This window comes from Camelus ferus, chromosome 27 (genome assembly GCF_009834535.1).
Source record: "Camelus ferus isolate YT-003-E chromosome 27, BCGSAC_Cfer_1.0, whole genome shotgun sequence".
Classification (NCBI taxonomy): Eukaryota; Metazoa; Chordata; class Mammalia; order Artiodactyla; family Camelidae; genus Camelus; species Camelus ferus.
Window position 1 is genome coordinate 11,423,046 of NC_045722.1, and position 14,136 is coordinate 11,437,181.

At 42.3% G+C, this 14,136-nt stretch overlaps 1 protein-coding gene and 1 non-coding gene across 3 annotated transcripts in view; one reads left to right on the forward strand and one right to left on the reverse strand.

Moving 5' to 3' along the window:
- Positions 1–14,136, reverse strand: part of ZNF710 (zinc finger protein 710) — a 62,147-nt gene that overhangs the window by 39,769 nt on the left and 8,242 nt on the right. The gene's annotated exons all lie outside the window — the stretch shown is intronic.
- On the forward strand, positions 9,358–9,429 carry TRNAV-AAC. Its single transcript has one exon. It is a non-coding gene; the product is annotated as a tRNA-Val (tRNA).

Below are 14,136 nucleotides of genomic sequence, written 5' to 3' on the forward strand. Positions count from 1 at the left end.
GGAAATAATAATTACTAACTCTCATGGTTGTTGAGAAAATTAAATGAGGAAAAAAATTAAATGAGGGAATGGTTTGGTGGCTGCACCTAGCTTGGCCTCTAGTAAGCACTTAATAATAATTGTTCATAGAATCATTATTATGGATTTCAAAAGTCCGAGAATGACAAAAAATCTGTTTCTGTATGAGCCGGTTTGTTTATTCCAGATGGTTCTTATTAGCACTAAATGCCCTGGTGATGCTGAATGGCCAGAATGGTCCCTGCACCTTGGAGGAGACTTTCTGGTTGGACCAGGAGAGCTCACTATCCTGCAAATGCCACACCTCGTGACACACCTGGCCTGTGCTTGCTCTTGGGCAGACCAGCTGGCAGAAGCTCTCTGCAAACATGTTCCTGGGCTGAGCCACTCTGCAGGGTTTCCCAGTGAGCACTCATCCAGCACATTTATTATGTCCATATATGCCAGGCAGGGGCTGGGCATCAGAAAAGAACAGCAATAAACAGAGCAGAGCCTTCTCCTGCCATGAGCCTACAAAACTATAAAGTGGGTATAAATTGTTTTGATTAAAAATTTCTATCATAAAATTAATAAAACCACCCACTGCAAAGAGTTTGAAAAAACAGAAGTGAAGAAAAGTTAATACTCCTCATCCTAACTCAACCATTTCTTGTATATTTCTTTCTGGTCCTCTTCAAGCATGTGGTTTTCACATGGTTTTGATCATGATGTGTACAACCCAGATTGGTGTCCTGCTTATTTTCCCTGGACGACATGAGCAAGTTTCCGTGTTGCATGTTCATAATCAATAATCCACGTTCATAAACAGAACATTCACCAGAGAGCACAAATTGCCACTTCCCTGCCCATTCTCGCACTGAAGGACATTCAGATTGCTTTCGATTTGTCTGCACTGCACTCTCTCATGCAGAGAGAAGATAGAGGGAAGAGGCAAATGTTGTGTAATTTGATGGTGTCAGATGGGTTAGGGTTAACTAATGCCATTATATGATCTTGGGCAAGTTACTTAACCTCTATGAACTTCAGTTTCCCCCAAAGTGGGCAAAACACCCCCATCATACAGTTGTGCAGAGGATTTAACAGGAGACTATTAGTAAAACGCCCAGCTAAGGAACTGACACTCAATACACGTGTACCTTCTTTTCTCTTACATATCATGTGGGCATGACTATGACTTCCAAGTGCCTTTTCGAGGACGAGGGCAGTCTGCAGAGACACCCGCAGGGCATGGTGTGTGGCAGTTTCCCAAACCCTCTACACAGATTGCTAAATTCTGGGAGATTTGGCATTTGCAAGCTGAAGTATTCAGGGGATAAGTGATATGTGCTCTGCAACTTACTTAAAAATGGCTCAGGAAAAAAATATATACACGTACAGGTGAAGCAAATATGGCCAATGTTCATAACTGTTACAGCTAGTGTTGGGTGGATGAGTATTTACTGTACTACTCTTTCAACTTTTCTATAGATTTGAGATTTTCCATAATAAACCCTTGAAAAAAAAACTCTTGCTAATCTAAAAGGTAAAAAATGGTATCGTACTTTAAAAACTTGTGCTGCATTCGTTTGTTCAACAAATATTAAATCAACACAGTATCTGTCATGCACTGAACTGACCTGATCCCTGATCTGATGGAGCGTGTCATCCAGCATTTCTTTGGGTTGGGTTTTTTATCTGCTAATTATATAATTTGTTCACTTTGTCTTCAACTTTAAATCTTGATTTTTAAAACCAGTTCCCGGTTGCATTAAAATATTAAAACCCTTTAAGTGTCTTGAGATCTTTTCTTTTCCCTCCAGCTCTCAATTGTTTTGTAGAATTTACAAAGCAGTTATAATTTTTTACATGTAGTCAAATCTGTTGAATTTTTGGATGGCTTTTTTTATTTCTAAACTTTGGAAACTAACCTCCAGCCCAAGATTTGGTATAAATTGTACATACTGTTGTTATGTTTACTCCTTCTTTATTATATATTTTTGTGTCAGTATTATTGGGTTGACTAGCATTTTTAAAGCCATGTTAAACAGTGATGGTATTGGCAGGCCTCTTTTTTTGTTACTGGTTTCAACAGGAATGCCTCTAGTGTTTCTCAGTTAATTATAACATTGGCTATTGGTCTGAAATAGATATCCTTAATCATGCTAAGAATGCACCCTTCTATTCTTTTTTTTTTTGGTGTATTGATTAGTTAGAAATGGTTGTTCCATTTTAATCAATTACCCTCCCAGAATGTATTGGAATCAATCCAGTTTTACTTCTTTAACCCATTAGCATGACGCAGTTACTATATTAAGCTTCCCTAATATTGACAATTCTCCCTGCTTTGCCCCACTGGGTTATGGTGGATGACTTGTTTAATATATTACTGAATTTTGTTTCCAACATAACATTTTCATTCTTTACTGTGGTCTTTTTGCCATGTTTAATATCAGGCTCATTTTGCTTTGTAGAATGAATTGGAGAGCTCTCCATCTTTTGCTAAGCCATGGAACAGTTTAACGTTATCAGTCTTATCAAATTTGAAAGAATTACCTAGCGAAAACACTTGGGAGTGGTGCCTTCTTCGGGTAGAGGGGGCAGTGCTTTGATAAAGATTACAATTTTTTTTCTCAATTAACAAAACGTATACCTTTCCAGAAAAGCATTCATTTACTTGAGATTTTCAAATTTAAGCCTATTGTGCATATATTTTTATTTTTTAAAATCTATCTATTGCAATGTTCCCTTTCTCATTCCTATTTTTTTTTTCTTTTCTCTCTTTTATTTTTCAAACAGATTTGCCAAAGGTTAGTCCACTTTACTGATTTATTTCAAAACAGAATCAGCTCTTGGATATACTTGCTAATTCCACTGTGTTTCTATTTTCTAATTCATTGATTTCTGCCTTTATCTTTACTATTTTTTCCTTCCAATTTTCCTTGGGGGCTGTTTTTTACTCTTTTTTTTTTTAAAGATCTCAGGCTGAATGCTTGGTTTATTCTCTTTCTCTCTCCGTTTTTAATAATAAAAACATTCAAGGCTATGAGAATACTGCCAGCTGTCTCCCATTGGTTTGGTTCTGTGGCACTCTGGTTTTCAATTGCTTTCTAAATATTTGTCATTATGTTCTTTATTTCTTCCTTGACCCAACAGCAATGTAGGAGAGTGTTTTAAATTTTTTCAAGTGGTTAGGTTTTAGTTCTAGTCTGTTTAAATTTACAGCATTTTGGCTAGATTTACCACATGGTGATCAAAGGACTCTCCTACTGGCACAATTTCTGTTTTGGGTAGACCGTGAGATCTTACAGTTGGTTACTGGTGGCTGACAGAAATATTCACAGAGCATATGCTCGCTTGCAAAGCCCAAGTGCTTTTTAAAAGTTTCTGCTTGCCATAATGTTATGTCAAATGAAAAAGAAAAAGGATATAAAGTTCAACGTGCTTGTGAGCAGTTTAAAATACAATACATTTACCTCTACGCACGGAAAAAGACTACGAAGAAATGTATAAAGGTACTAAAAACAGTGATGGTATTTTCTAATTGGTGAGATTACAGGCAATTTTTACTTTCTTCACAATTTTCTGTATTTTTGAATTTTCTATATAGTCGTAAGATTTACTATTTTAATAATAAGATTTCATCAAACGTTTGGTAACAGAGATGCTCTGCTCTGAGCTTTGTCTTTGCAACCTCCCCCTGGCTAGAGACTTAAGAAGTCACCAGGAAGGATTTGAGGGATAATTGGATTTGGACCCCAAGCAGTGTTGACACCTGAGGACGGTGCCCACAGCTCCTCCGGCTGTGGAGGTGCCCCTGCAGGAGGAACATTCCCAAGGGGCACCCAGGAGCACCACCCTTGTCCCTCCATGTTCCTCACATTCAAATGACCATCGCCCATCACTGTCACGGAGAAGTTTTCCCTCAAAGCAGTGAGATCCAACTACTGCTACTGACATGTGCAAGCTTTTATTTCCTTTCTACCTCAACATGCTCTCTGAGGCCCACTCAAAAAACTGCATTTTCAACCCAAGGTCAACTGTACAGCCCATCTGAATTCAGAGGAGCTCTGGCCCCTGGAAATGGACAAGGTGGCTGTTCTCCCAGCTCCTGCCACTCAGCCCAACACCAGCAGCTCTGAAGAGGGGGCTGCCATGCTCCTACTGGCTGCCTGCTCAGGGTGTGGGACCGGAAAATGCAGAGGTCTAGAAGCCTGCTCCGTGACTGTGAAGAAAGCAGGGAGGGAAGATAAGGGAGTGGCCATAGGGGTGAGAAAGGATGAGGGAGAGAGAAGTCTGTGTGACCGGAAGTGTTTTCAGGAGAGGGGAGCAGTGGTTCCAGGGAGCCCCATCATCTGTACGTATCACAAGTTCACAAGTACGTATCCAGCAAATGCCCCAATCAGGCACTGTGGCCCTGCGTTTACCACCATTACCAGGAGTCATCTCACAATGGGGTCTTTCTCTTCTGTTTCTCTGCCCTCCACCCTCCCTCACCAAGTCCTCTGCTAGAAGACAGTGGCAGAGAGGAGGGAGGGAGGAAGGGGCACAGTGGGCCTTCAGATGTCTCAACTGGCTTCCAGTGAGCCCCAGCCCAGTCTGGTAGGGAGTCTGGGGACACTTAGAAAGTCAGGGAAGAGAATCCTGACCCACAGGGAATGTATTAAGATGGTCAAGCAAAGATGGCAAAGGCCAGAGGAAGTGTGACGATGGGCAGAGATACTGGCCTGTGCAGAGCTCCCCGGAGAAGCAGCTTGTGTCTTGGGAATGTCTCTTGTCTCTTCCTTGATAAACCTTGCCCCTGCCACCTCCGCCCCCCACCCCACCATGGCTTCCTATACCCAGGCAGATCTCTGTCTACCACCCTAGCTGTTCTGGACAGTGAACTTCAAGCATGTCAATGTTTAATCCTGATGCCACTTATAGACACCTCTTCTCCATGCAGTGTCTACACAGTGGACTGAATCGCCCAGCTCAGAACGTAACCAAGGGCTTGCAACCATTATCCTTTGGAAGAGTGCTCCTCAGGGAAGGGGTGCTACCAGTGTGTTGGCCCCCAGAACTTGCTGAGGGAGAAAAGGAGTGGGCAAGTGTTTTAGCTTGAATTTTTCCCTAAAAATCAACACTCTCCAGCAGCTTATCTGACCCACCTCTACATCTCCTGCTTTACTTTTCCAGTGTCTTGGGAATTAGGTGGCAGAGTAGTTTAATGAAGGGAGTGTGAACTTTGGATTCAGACACACCCGGATTCAAATCCCATTGCCATCTCTTATAGGTGTAAGGCCTCGGAAAAGTGGCCACCTTCATGAACCTCAGTTTCTCTGCCTCTAAAATGGGTCAGGAATGCTGTTTCTTGCAGTCACTGAATTAAAAGAGTCTAGCCCAGTACCTGGCCCAGAGCAGGTGCTCAGCAAACATCAGTCTCCTTCTTCACTTGCTGGGATTGGGGAAATCCAGCCTGAAAGCTCATGCACTCCTGCAACATTTTAGAAGATCTTCCTACCTTCTCAATTTAGTGACTATACATATGCGTTAATATACCCCACTGGAAAAAGTTTACTGGGTTATTTCTTGGTGAGTTTTAAGAAACAATTAAGCATAGAAAATGTACGTTAGTAAACTATCTGTAAATAGCTGGTGCCGAGCAGAAATTTTAGGTGAAATGAGAAAGGATTCAAGCAAAAGTGTTACACTTACTCCTCTGAGGGGCTTCTCAACTCTCAGACTGACATTTCCAAGGGGCTTTCCCCACACAGAATAACAACGTAAGTCCCATGTCCCCTGGCTTCTGCCAGTGCGATTTGTCATGTTGCTTCTTTGCTCATTGGTGGTAGTTCACCCAGGCCTCTGGGTGAAGTCCAAGCCTTTGGACACATTGCCAGATGGGCCTCTACCTACACCTCCGGCTCCATCTTCTACCATCCCACCTCCACACCCCACCTCCCATCCACACCAAACCACCACTGACTCTTCAAATGCACCTGTTCTTTTGGCCTTTGCATAGTCTAGTCTTCCAACGGAATGCCCAGGCTTCTCTCATCATCTAAGACTCAGCTAAACACCACCTCCACCAGGCAGTCTTCCCTGCACACCTCCACACCCTCACCACATCCCAAGAGCGAACTTTCTGTGCTCTTGTCTGCGTATCCCATAGCCCTTCTGGCTGAGGGCCTGCTAGGGACAAAGACCATGCCATTCCCCTTTACATCACAGAGTTTAGTAGGTACCCGGTAAATGTTTGCTGACTGAATGAAGGAATAAAGAGATGACAAAAGGAGATTTGTAAGAGAAAAGAGGATTCGGGGCAGTGCAGGGCTCTCTCCAACTTCAGAGCCCTGCAGGACACAGGTAACAATGATAACCATGTACTACACAGCATCAAGCACACCTAGGAAAAGCAGGTTCATGAGCCCATTTCACAGGCCAGGAAACCAAGGCATGGTTGGGGAGGCTGTGGCTCATCGGGGCTAGGAGATGGCAAGCCAGTACGGAACGCCATGGCTCCTCTGATCCTGAGTCCTGTGGCTTGAAGTGGGGTCCTCCTCTTGCCTCAGAGCCCACTTCCTTGGGGAGCGACATTTGAGATGTGGTCCTGCTCATAGGGAGAAGAGCGGTTCTGTGTTTCTGTGAAGAATGCGCTTTCCACCCTGCAGAGCTTCCCAAGGTCAAGGTGCCAGGTGCCAAGTTGCAGCACACATGGGAGCAAACAATCAACTCTGTCTTGGACCACCCAGAGCGGAGACCCTCACCCTCGGACCCAACTCTCCCACACTGCTAAGGGCAGGTGCCACACCATCTCTCATAGGACACCAAAGTTGCCTACTTCTTGTGCCTTGGGTGGGTCCAGGATTGTTAAATGTGGACCCTGGTTTTCTCCAAATCTTAATTAGCTAAGAAGCAAGGTGACAAGTTTCACTGGAATCTAAGGTTGCAGAATGAGGTCTGTAACATTGTGTCTCAAATGGGGGAGGAGGGTAGAGACTGTGGGATGGGGATGGTCCATTCAGGGAAGAGAGGCATGACCAGGCAGATAAGAGATCTCATCCACCAGACAGATAACGGGGCTAAAGTGACAAAGGAGCTAGAAGCTGCACTGGTGCGTTCAGAGAAAGAAAGAGTATATTAAATTTTAAACAAAGCCCACCCCAGGGGAACCTCCAGCCTCCCTCTCCCAACCCGTGCCTCCTGTTTCCAGCACACAAGTCGTCAAGTTTAGAGAAACCGAATCATCCCTCATCTCTAGGGGCTGGGTTTTGTGTTTTTGTTTTTTGCAACCCAACGGGCAGCAGCTGGCACACCGTGTCTCTCTGGGTTGGGGGAGCTTGGGCCTCCTCTAGCCCTTGTGGCCTCTTGTCAGGCCTGAGAAAGGAGGGGGCAGGCTAGAACTGGGCTTCAGCTGGACACAGGAGTGATGGGGGGCCCGGCACCAGAACAGAGCAGATGCAGGAAAGAGCAGGAGGTGCCAGGTCCAGAGGGTATGTAGGCACTAGCCTAGGTGTCACCAGGAGCCAAGAAGAAAGGAGTAAGAAGGAGGGAAGGTCCTCAGAGGCCTCACCAGCTACCATAAAGAATGTGCTGGTATGGAGGAGGAAGAGGGCAGAAAAGGAGGAAGACGAGTGAGGAGCTGGAACAGGAAGGCCCAATTTAGCCTAAGCATATGTTACTTCCGCCATAATTCCATCAAACCTCCCTCCTGCCCCCCGACCCCCGCAAGGTGATGACTGAGGAATCGGGCTGCAAGGGCTGAAGGTCTGGGCAGAGGCACCCCCCCCCCCCACCCGGCAGGACCCACGGGACAAGTCTGAGGCCTGCACAGGAAGTCCTCCATGCCACTCCCACAAACACCAACCGAGCCAGGGAGGACCAGCCTCGGTCTATGGAGTTAGGAAGAAAGACCAGCCTAAGCTCCCCGAGAGAGTCAGGGATCCTCAAAGACAGCACTGCTGCCAGGCACCCTAAGGATGGGCTCCTTGAGGTTTCCCAGGGGAGCCACAGGCTGGCCCAGCTGCCTGCAGTCAGAGGAAACAAAAAAGACCTCCAGCCTCAGCGCTGAGACCCACTGCAAACAAAGAGGCAAGGACTGGAGGTTCTCTTTCCCAGGTCAGCAGTGCCCCGGGTTTCTCAGGCCTTTCCCAGGCCAGTCACTCTTAATCAACACGTGTGAAACAGTTCGAAAGTGTGTCTTAAAAACGCACAACCCGGTTTTAAAAGAAGATGACTTAATATTCACCTAAAAGGAATCAAAAATACTACACAACATTTCTGGAGGCCATTTTAACCATCCAAATCCAGAGAGTTTAGAATGTGCCCTTGGCGCAGGGATTCCATTCTAGAAATGTACCCTAAGGATATAATCAAACAATACCCCAAGGATGTTCACCACAGCATTCTTTTTTTTTCCTTAGTGGAGATACTGGGAATTGAACCTAGGATCTCGTGCATGCTAGGCATGTGCTCTACCACTAAGCTACAGCATTCTTTATGAGAGAAAAAGAAACAACCTAAATGAAGGCAACTGCTTAAATATATTATGATCCATCTGTTCAAAAGACTACTATGCAACCCTCTAAAGTAACTTGGAGAACATTTAACACAATGGAAAATTTAATAACATTGTCAAGTAAAAGCAAAACTAGTAAGATGCACCGACATGATGAGTATAATCTCATTTTTCTCAGTATACTGTATACATGTATTTACATGCAATATAATGTGTATGTGCAGTCGAACTGTAATAATTCTACCTAACTGAAAAAAATCTCATTTTTTAAATTAAAAAATATACACTGGAAGGGTGTGTCATATACTGAAATATTAATAATTATAAGTGGTTTTTATTTTCTTCTTTTTGCTTGTTTCTATTTCCTAAATTTTTTTGCAACAATCATAAATCTCTTTGTAACAAGAAAAAAAATCAATAAAAGCTATTCTCTAAAAAAACAAAAGGAGGGGATCCAAGATCCAAGAGATTGTACATTCCTTGGACATTCAAATCTGAACAGGATTTGAACAAAACAAAGCAAAACTGGACAGAGACACTTAAAACCACCTAAGTATACTTTCAAGGACTAGGAGGTAGTTTCCAGTGAAAAGGAATTAAAATCTTCCAGAAGGCCCAAGTGAGTGCAGGAAGGGTGAGTCAAGAGTCAAGAGCCAAACCCTGAGAACAGTCAGGACCCCACTTTTCTGTCCAGGCCCTCGGAGTAACTGCCACGGGGTAATCGGAGAGTGGGAGGAGGGAAATGAGAACAGGCAGAGGGGCTGAGGTGTGAAAAAACAAAACAAATATTACTTTTGTCCTTGATCAAGGAAAAGACAATGACCATCTCTTTAGACAGTGAATTCAAAGTGGGGAATTAGGGGGAGGGTATAGCTCAGTGGCAGAGTGCATGCCTAACATGCATGAGGTCCTGGGTTCAATCCCCAATACCTCCATTAAAGATAAATATATAAAAAACTAATTACCTGTCCCCAAAATTAAAATAATTAATTAATTAATTAATTTTTAAAAAGGGAGGAGGGAGGAATTTTTTAAAAGCCAGTTCCTGAGCTGAGATTTTTTTCACCTAGCTGGTAAAAGAGTATGCATTTTTATAATCAAGGTATAAAAGCCCCCAAAGAGGGGTTTGGAAGAGAAATTCTGACAAGCTCTGTAACTGAAGCAACAGAACTTACCTGATGTTACACAAGAGGTTCTTCCAGATAATGAGCTAGAACACAAGAAGATAACAGAGTGGAACGCTCGGGAGTACTCAGAGCGTACCACTGACAGAAGTTGGCCTTAGTGTAAAATGAGCTAAAGCCCAAGGAAGGAAAAATCCTGCAGGGCATGGGCTTAATTATTCAAGCATCAGGAAAACCCGAGGAGCAATGGGAGATGTCTGAATTTTTCCAGTCCTCTTTCTGATCAATAGCTTTAAAATCTATCTCGAAGTTTAAATTCAACCATTTGGGGAACGTTTATTGGGTGCCTCCATCCCTTCATGCATTCAGCAAATAGTCAGGTGCAAACTTTACGTGGGTACAGCTCTGTGACGTTCAAGGCACTTCTACTTCCACTGGCCCAACAAGCAAAAATGGACAGTGTGGGTCATTAGGATGCATCCCTTGTAAAGATGCCAAGTAGCACAGTGACAGGGTGCTGGACATGTCAGCTCAGGCCCTCAGATCCTGAAGACTTTCTACTCCCAGGAGCATTCCTCAGCCCCAAAGGACTCTGCCTCTTTCTTAAGAAATGATGGCTCCAACTTAGAAAATGAATAGGACACTGCACACGAGGACAGGTAGTGCTAGATGGTTCTGTATCTCTTAAAGACATCAAGTTCTTCCCCCAGGTGAAGCTGCTAAAAATTACAGCCTCATATTATATATGGCCAAAACCTTTAGCCTTGTTCTCTGTAAAGAACTTCTCTTCAGCGAAGAGGAAGTAGTCAATACCCTACTTTGAAAACAGCACAGGTGTTTCTGTGAGACAAAAACCAAAACCCAAAAACCAAAAATCAAAAAACCACCTCTCTCTCTGTTTAATTAAAGAGATGCCATCCAGTTGCACCTGTGGATGGAAAATAGAAAAAGTGGTTCTTCCAGATTCATCCAAGTACCTTCAGCCCTGAAAACTTCCCTGCCATAAAACAAAGTGAAGGCACCAGCTGAAGGCACCAGGAAGTGCTCCCTCGGCACCTGGCAGCAGCTGGTGCCTACCTGAGGCCAGTTCATACAGACAGTAATAAAAGCTCCCTTGAAATAATGTTAAGGTTCAGACACTCTGATAAAAGCTGGGAACTTCAAAGGTAGGACTGCAAAGCCCATCCCTAATCCTCCTCATTGTGTCTGATGTGGAGGGCTGGGTTCTGGGCTGGCTCCACCACCTCCTGCCTGAGCTCTGGCCAGTATGACCTGTGAGCCAGCCGGGCAGCTGGAGGCCAAAGGAACTTTACAGTCACTCCCTTGAGGGGGTGGGCCTAGGCCATGGGGCACAGCCATTGGTCCTCGACCTATGAGATGTCAGTTAAAAATAAAGGAAGGAAACAAAATACGGATCTACAGACATGAGCCCAGGGATTCTGGAGTGAGAACTGGATTCAATGCCAGATTCGAAGGCTCTCTCCATGAACTTGGGCAGGTCACTGCAGACTTTCGAGCATCGGTTTCTTGGTTTATAAAATTGGTAACCTCGCTAGGGGCCGCTGAGGAGAGTAATTAAAATAGCCTACGTGAAAATGCAAAGGTGAGATCCTCTTCCCTCCCTCCGTCTTTCCCACCCTCCCTTCTTCTCTCCTTTAAAAAAAATAGTTTTTAATTAGGTAGTATATGCACAAAGTACAAAATTCAAAATGGAGAAAAAGGAACACAGTGAAAAGTTAGTATCTGCTATGGGAAACCACTGTTCCCAGTCTCCTAGATATCCTTGCAGAATGCCGCACAGCCAGGCATTCTGTCCTGTATTTTCTTAAGAAAATACATCAGCAACTATATTGATACACTATCTCGAAAAATGCATCATTTTACATGTTACATGCTTATACCTGTGAGAGGCATTCCCAGAAGTGGAGTTGCTTGTGCACTTTTAATAAATATTGGCAAAATCCTCTCTATACAGGTGGTATCAGCTCACACTCTATCAGCAATTATGAGAGTATCTGTTCCCACTGTCACTTCTCCATAGCACAGTTAACTTGCATTTCTCTTATTACTAGTGGGCTGAATACCTTTTGTGGTTAAGAACCATTTGTACTTCCTTTTCTGTGAACAGTCCATGTTCACAGCCCATTTTAAAAATTGTGTTGATGGTCTTTTATTTCCTTTTTAGATATTAAAGAAATTAGCTCTATCTCTGATATATGTTGCAAAAATGTTTTCCCAGTTTTGAGAAGCAGAGACTCTTTTGACTCTGTTCATGATTTTGCCACACTGAAATTTTTCACTTGTATAGGGATGAATATATTAATCTATTCTTCCATAGCTTCTGGGTTTTAAGTCAAACTTAGAAAGTATTTTCCCTGACTTCATTTTTTATATGTACCATCTTTACTCCTTCTGAAATTTATTTTGTTATAAAGTGCTCATTAAAAAAATGAATAGCCACCACGTTGTCTCAAGTTACAAATTTTAAAATGTCACCTTTCATATTAATTTTTGAGTTCCTTCTCTTTCTTCTTGTCCAAATCATGCCATTACCTCAGAATTGCATTCTTTTTCTCCAAGACCCTCTTATCCCTTCATTCCATTTGTGAACCAAGAGTTGATCCATATGATGATGACTGACAAGTCATACAAGTTATATTGAATCTCAGTATCTTACAGCAACTAGCAATCTCAGAAGCATCCCTTCATTTTATAGCTAAGGTCACTTAGATCCAAAGAGGTAAACTGGACTTGTCTAAGATCATGCGGTAGGGTAGTGCCTGTGATTTTTTTTTTATTACTATTCAACAAGAATAGAAATACTGATTTTGCCATAAACTCTGTTCAATCAAAAGACATCTACTAAGTAACTACTCTGTTCAAAGTGAGCCAGGCACTGGGGCTCCAGAAATAAATGACAAAGCTCTGAGCTTTTAAGAAATTCAGAGTCCAGTGTGGGGTCTGAACACACCCACTTATAGACGAATAGGTAAGGTTAGAGTGTCAATGAATGTAGAAGAGCCGGTTACTTCTGCAAGAGATGGCATGGAGAAGGCTCTGAAGATACATAGTTTTTAATTGGACCTGACATGACTAGGACTATGTTCAAATATGCAGGGAAGGCATTTGGCAATAAGGGAACAATGGGATAAAGTGGGGTGCCTGCTAGTAGTGTTAGCTGTGTGCAGAGTTTTCAATGAAGACTCCTCTGAGAATCTGTGGTCACTGGCAGGCCCGCATGTGGGTGTGGGCTCTGTCCTCAAAACTGCAAGCTAAGAATTAAACTCACAATAAAAAATCCTAAAATACATAAGGAAACAAGCCCTCATGAGTGGGAGAGAGCAGGAGCATCAAACAATAGAACTATACCTGCAAATGTTCCAGGTATTAGAATTACTGGACACAAAAAAATACATATGTTTAATACGATCAAGGAAATAAAATGAGATTTAAAAACAAGTAAGGAGTAAACAATAAAACAAAATAAATTAGAAAACAAGTAAGGAGTAAGATGTCATTTTTAAAAAGGTCATACATACTTGAAAAAGAATTAAATAGAAACATGAAATAAAAACATAATCATCCAGATTAAAAACCTAAAGGATGAACATCAAGGAAAATAAACGGATTAAGACACATCAAATATATTAAAATCTGTGAGTTAACACTGATATTAAAAATACCTCAGTGGAAGGTCCAAACAGAAAATTAGAGACAACTGAAGAGAGAATTAGTGAACTGGAAGACAAATAAGAAATTACCCAGAAAACACTAAAAAAAAAACAAACAAACCCCAGAAGATTGAAAATGAAAAACAAGTTACGAGATGTAAAGGAGAGAATAAGTTCTAACATACATCAGACTGGAGTTGCCAAGGAGGAACCAGAGAGAGAATGATGGAAAGATAATAGTCAAAGAGATAAAGGCTGAAATTTTTCTAAAACTGATAAGTCACTAATCTTTGGCTTCAGGAAGTCTAATGAACACTTAGCTAAATAAAATAAAATCCACTCCTAAATACAATAAACTGCAAACACACACACGCGCGCACACACACCCCACCATCACCACAACAATAACAAAACAACAACCAGGGAGAAGAAATTACCTAAGATCAATAACTGGACTACCAACTTCTCAATATCAGCAACGAAAGGCAGAAGACAGTGGAATACCATCTTTAAATACAAAGAGAAAACAATTGCCAAGCTAATGTTTTATACCCAGGAAAACAATCTCTTAACAATATATGCAAAATAAAATTTCAGTCAAACAGGAACCTGAAGTTTATAATTAAATCACCCACCACATGATGTTCTGATTCCACAAAGAAAGCCTAAGATGCAAAGAGAAATATAAGTAAAGTGATAAATATGTGGAAAATTAAAGGTTAACCAACCATATAGAATACTGAAAATAATGCCCAATTTGTGGTATTAAAGAGTGAAACAAGACAGAGCTAAACCATTATATGACAACTGAATGTGAGCAGGGACAATGGTGACTTTATATAAAGCA